Below are 6,271 nucleotides of genomic sequence, written 5' to 3'. Positions count from 1 at the left end.
TCCTCCTCCTTGACATCAAAAACATCTGGACATGCCTTCTCCTCCTCCTCCTCCTCCTCAAAAACGACAGGAGGAGGAGGAGGAGGAGGAGAAGAGGACGACGTGGTGGTGGTGGTGGAGGAGGAGAAGAAGAAGAAGAAGAAGAAGAAGAAGAAGAAGAAGGCATCTTCGGACGTTTTTGATGTCAAGTTTAGTGACGCGAAGATGGCAACTTCATTTGTGAAGCATGACAACTTTCTTTTTCGGATGGCAAGGTTTAGTTTTTTTATTTGTTTTTCTTTCCGGATGGCAACTTTAGTTGTAAAAAATGTCAGGGTCGGATTATTTCGTGCCACACGTATGACACTTATTATTTGGGTAGTTTACTTTTTTTTTTTACCTAAATGAATCATTATCCAACAGGGGATCTGTTGTTGTTTTTACATATTTGCTTCTTGTTTTGGTAAACGTAAGCACAACAGTACCCTATATCGCAGCCCATTTCCGATCCATTTCACTCTAAATTTTTTTTGAGAACACAATACAGACGCGGGTGCTCATTTATAGCATACACTCATTTATATGAACACACGCGCAGACCCTACTCCTATAAGCACCCTGAGAAACTGAGCTATCATATCATCTTAAGATTGACGAAGTCACCACAGGCACCTTGTAATCGACGTGAACATCTCCTTGTAATGAATTCGCATTGCCGGATATTCTGAAAATAAAACCAAGAATAATGCGAGCACTAAAATTTGAACACTAATGGGTCAGGGATAACACTGTCCTCCTAACCATCCAATCACAGGTTAGTTGGAATTTTCACTCCTACTAATAGAATGCCCGTGCGTTGCCACAGGCTTTTCAAATATTTTAGGGAGTTATGTAAACAATTATTATGTACAATTTCACATGTGGAGAAAAGATAGTACGATCACAATCGTATAAGAGTTTAAACCACTCCCCTTGCAACGTAAATTGATAACAAAAAGGCAATTTGACAATGAATACAATATAGAATGATGATCCAATTAAAAATTGGTTACAAATTAAGATCTATTTGATGCTCTAAGAAATTATTGCACAATATCAGAAATGTTGACTTTATTCATTGGCACAATATTTGAGCAAGTATAATAAAAATGTCTTCCTCAACTCATACATGTCATGCACAAGCAATATATGCAGTTGGCACGAATAATTCACGTCGAAGGTCTTAAAATGTACTCCCTCCGTCCCAAAATTCTTGTCTTAGATTAGTCTAAATACGGATATATCTAATACCAAAATGTGACTTGATACATCCGTATTTAGACAAATCTAAGACAAAATTTTTGGGACGGAGGGAGTATAACAGAGAATACTCGTCGTACAAATTGGGTTTACTAATTCTTTACCATTCCACGTGAGCATAAAAAAGGAGCCAGACAAATCTCTCCAATTTTGTAAATTAATGTTATCTCGAATATATTGATAATACAAATAAAATGTATTAGTATGGTCGCAATGCATGGAAATTCGAAAGGAGTGCCTAAGCGAACTAAAAAGAAATTTATGTTTTAGTCAAACTCGCTTGCCACTGTTCTTTCTCCAAATGTTTTCCTACTTTCTTCATCCGTTGATCCAACCACCTCCACTACACCCCACCTGAGAGTATCTACATCCCGAGCACCCCAAACCGCCCTTATAAGACTGGTTGCATGGCTCGGTCACTAACGGGTCAAAAAAAACGACACTGACCGATGCCTCATAACAACCCTATATGCCTGGCAGTCCCGCATCCATCATATCCAACCCAAATCTGGGGAAAATATAGGGAGGCCTGGGCGCACCCAGACGTGTACACCACATCAGCCCAGTCCACATTGGCCCACACCGACTCCACTCCGTCCCACTAAATTCCCCTCCCGGAACAAATCCTAGTTTCACTTCACTTTCGATCCACACTCCATTGATTCCCCTCCAGCCCATGTCCATCCCGTTGTCCTTCCTAATGTCGAGCATCGGCGGTATTGGAGGCGACAGATCTGCCAAAGAGGACGATTGGGAACGCCTTCATTCGCGAGACGGAGGGCGACATGGGCGGCAGCTCGGGCTCAACTCCACCACCTGTTACCCGCCATTTTAGCGTGGATGCCAGCACGGGCCCGTTCGGCACCGCGCAGAGCTTCACGCGCTCATCCAGCTCCGCGTCATTGGACCGCCGCCCTCCCAATCCTCATCTCCATAGCTCCTAAAGGTTATCAGTGGGTGCTCGTTGCAGATGTCCGAAAAAGAGGCACCAGCAGCCCGCCGCGAGAGGCAACGTGCAAGGAAGAGGCCGCCGGCATAGGAGGCGGTCGCATAGTCCTCTCGATGTCGTCGTCGATTGTCAGTGATGACCGATGAAGAGTAGCTCCTCACAGATATCTACAAACAGCTCCCTGCTGATGGCAGAGATAGACGCCTGCCGGATCCATCGAAAGAACGCAAAGGCCCTCCGCCTCGAGCTCGAGCAGTCGGTGTGCGAGGCGAAGAAGAGGGCGGTAGCGGATGCGAAAGCCGCGAAGCTCGTGAGGCAGCAAAACCGCGTCGTTCGAAGGATGGTTGGCTAGATTGACTCCCCCAATATCATCGACGGCTGCGAGGCCCCCCTCTCCTACCACGGACTACATTGACGGCTACATCCGTAGCAACGAGGAAGTGGCAAAGAAATGTGTCCTTCTCTTTGACTTTGTTACAATTTTTAGTAACATTTGTTTAGAACTATGTTCATTGGCTAACTGTGGTGCTCTTTTGATCTATGTCAGATTATGTGGAGATCTATGTCCCGATTATGTAGATTTATATGTCTGTTTGTTTCATTGATGGTCAAAGTAGTTTGTTTCATGTTGCATGCATAGTATGGATTTGGGGTATCATATATGAAGATTGAGGCTATGGATGCGATGATTCGAGGAGTGACCTGTCATTGTCCAGGACACGCCCACAGACGGATAGCGTGCCTAATTTGATGACCCCTGCAACCCATAGTTGAACCCACCAACCCCCTGCATTGCTTCTCCTCCACTCGGCATTTCCAGACTCTTCTTGATAAATGTTGATCCCGTTAATCATTGATGGTTTTAATTGAAGAGCTAAAGATGCAAAGTTCACGAACTAATCTTTCCTCAAGATGTCTTGAACCAAGTATCAAGAGCACTCATAATTGTAAATGTATGTTATACTATATCAATGCCAACATCGTCCTTCAGAACATTGGGAAGAACAAAATACATATTTGATCCTTTTAGAAGAAATGAAAAAGATTACAAAATATATGTCCCATGTAGTCAAGAACTGCAAATTTTGAATAAGCTTGTGCTTGTACTCATCTTTCACTGCTATATGATGAGCCATAATAACTAACCATCCTCCATCACCTCTTGCAAATCTCTGAACCTCCCATCCTTGATGCGCTAAACTGACTTTCAACATGACCAGTTCTGTCCCTCACCACCCTGCTCAGATGAAATGGAGACTGAAAAGAACACGATATAAGTACATCAAGCAATCAGACGAGGCTATTGACAATCCATAAATCCCGAGTCCTACTGGTGGTATACATGAATAACCAAATGCCATTTACAATTATCTTGAAGGTGGCTAAATAGAAGGGTTACTGGTGGTACTAATTATTCTGTTGTTGGTAGAAAATCCTTTTGGAGATCATGGATGACTAACACGATGTTGCAATCAATATAGGCTGGCGTATATGGAAAATCAAAGCTAAAAATGACTCATTAAGTTAGGGATACATAAAAAAATATTGTAAAAAGTGATAAAAACAAATCTGCAGCAACTCGCGACCCCACAAACTCGTATTCGCAGTGAGCAAGTTAGTGAGGCCACCACGGTAGGCTAGCACCAAGGGACAAGGGCAACAACCGCCTTCCCATCCAACCTACTGATTCTGTTGGCGCTACTTTCATCCTAAGCCCATCAGTACCGCTAGTGTGTTGGCACATACAGAGAAACTATGAATTGAAATTTTCATCCAAAGCATGAAAAATGTTAATGTTCCTCTCCTCTTCCATCCCTCGTGTGAACATACCCAATTCGTGGTTGCCTCACTACATTCAGCGTACCTCTGATGTGCAATGTTGTCTCTCCCAACTCTTAACAAATTCATTGTAGCTCACAACTGGATGGGCCTTGCGGGTTGAAGAAAATCCAAACCTAAATAGAAGCAACAAAATGAGGACAACTTATAAGAAAGGGAAAAGCGAGGAAGCACACACCTACATGCCCAAACAAAATATAAGATGCAACTACACTATGATTTACTCATTAAAGAGAGTTAAAAAAGCACACCAATCAGTTAAAAGAGGCATCATTCCCTGTTCAAGTCTTTAATGTAATTTAGATTCGACAATAATAATGCAAACCTTTACATTGAATTTATGGTATTGAGACAAAATAATATGCACTAATAACTGCTAATTATATCCATATATTATTGTATTATTAGCATGCAAAAGCAAAATCACTCAACTATACGGAAGCCTCGAGTAACATCCTCCGGGACTGGACCTTCAAAAATGATTACTACACCAACAAACATAAGCATCAAACAGTAAGCTATTTAGTAATAGGATTTTCATACTATAGCGGTGTTGGGGGTGGGAGAGAAGTAGAGCTCCAGGAGGCATCCTTTGTGGAGAAACCATTAGAGTGTTGCCCCAGGTTGGCATAATTAGTACTTACACAACTCCTGATAAAGCACACGATAATGTGTAATCCAATCCAATTCATTTCATAATGGGCGGTGGCTCTATCAAGCAATATCGTCCCCGTTCCAGGTGTGCCATAGAGCAGAACGCACATGAATGAGTATAGTAGTTAGGAGGGCATCTCAGGATGGTGATAACTGTATCGTTGCATCCCTGAGCTAACTGCATAATATGGTACTTCAAAGCACATTTTTCTTGAAACTTCCCAGGCGGCTTAATACTAACACGAAGAAACAGTTACAGATAAAGCAGAGGCGTAAATTCACCTTCTCCGCGATGATCCTTCACCATAAAAGGTTCAGTTTTTACTTCCCGGACTCTAGCACCATTAAAAACATTTCTTGAACCTAGGTACTATGACAATCGCATACATGTAGCAGAGAGGTATATTCTCAATGATCAGTACCAATGCTCCTATGAAACACCATATAAACTTGACTATTTTTTGTACGGAAGATTCAGACACTTGAAATCTGAAAAGAAAAGTAGTGTAGTCCAGAAAAGAAAGGCACTGAAATGTACATCTATATATGATATCCAGAGAACTCAAAAATAGTAAATTACTGCATGGTTGGTTGCTGGAGGTTGATATTTTCCTCACTATACTCTAAATAGAGAAATAGGCGGCAGTGCGATTAAAAAGACAATATATCAAGTCACCAGTACAACATGGACATGATTTTTTTAGTTGTTCCAACTAACAAAAAATGAGCTTCTTGAATAGGTGAAGAATTTATGATAGAAAAGGAGATAAGGACAAAGCAAACTAGAATGAGCCTTGATTAGGCAGAAGGAAACCCCAAACAGAGTTGCTACAATCTGAAAAGGCTCTAGGTTGGCACAATCCTATTTAGATACCGGGACCAACTTGCGAGGATTCACCTATCTTGATATATATCGCATAAAACATTAACTACATGATTATTTTCCCATGAAGTTCTGTACATAGCTTACAATAAAATAGCTTGGTTCATCTACACTAATTTTTGCTCAGATCGATGGTGGCATGTGACAGAATGGTACACGTAGCCTAAGCAAGAGGATTGAGAAATCCAAAGTGGAAGGCAATACACCAACCATTAATCAACCAAGAATAGTCAAAAAATTAAGAGCATGTGCCATACTCATACCAAATGGAGAAAGATTCAAATGAGAAAATGTTTTTCCATGAAGGAACAAAATTAAGACAACATGAATGGATAAAGTAAGAGGATTGGTCCTTTGTAAAGAAGAACTGGGAAGGAAGTACAAATCTAACCTTGGAATGAGGATTGATTATTCTTGTCTATCATCCCAACAAAGCATTTTCTCAAAGCTTTCTCTGCAATGTAGCGCGCTAGCACTCTACAATGCAAAAAAAAATCATGAATATGTTAGTATGTCAATGTGAATAAGATAAATAATATGAAGCCATGTATATGCATTAGATACTTGCTAGTGCCTGTGCCACCATCACGAGAATCCTTTAGTTAGGTTCAGAATATTTACTTTGAGTTGTAGCAGTCATCATCTATGCATAACCCAGTTTTAGGGGA

General features: G+C 41.2%; 1 long non-coding RNA gene across 1 annotated transcript in view; it reads right to left on the bottom strand.

The window, feature by feature from the left end:
• Positions 1-4,131: 4,131 nt before the first annotated feature.
• LOC119315322 overlaps positions 4,132-6,271 on the bottom strand; it is a 3,618-nt gene continuing 1,478 nt past the window's right edge. The window contains exons 2-3 of the long non-coding RNA XR_005152699.1: positions 5,995-6,080; positions 4,132-4,182 (exon numbers count right to left, since the gene is read on the bottom strand). This is a non-coding gene — a long non-coding RNA (uncharacterized LOC119315322). The remainder of the gene's footprint in view (positions 4,183-5,994; positions 6,081-6,271) is intronic.

This window comes from Triticum dicoccoides, chromosome 6A (assembly GCF_002162155.2).
Source record: "Triticum dicoccoides isolate Atlit2015 ecotype Zavitan chromosome 6A, WEW_v2.0, whole genome shotgun sequence".
In the NCBI taxonomy this organism is placed as follows: Eukaryota; Viridiplantae; Streptophyta; class Magnoliopsida; order Poales; family Poaceae; genus Triticum; species Triticum dicoccoides.
This window is presented reverse-complemented; position numbering and strand designations above follow the sequence as displayed.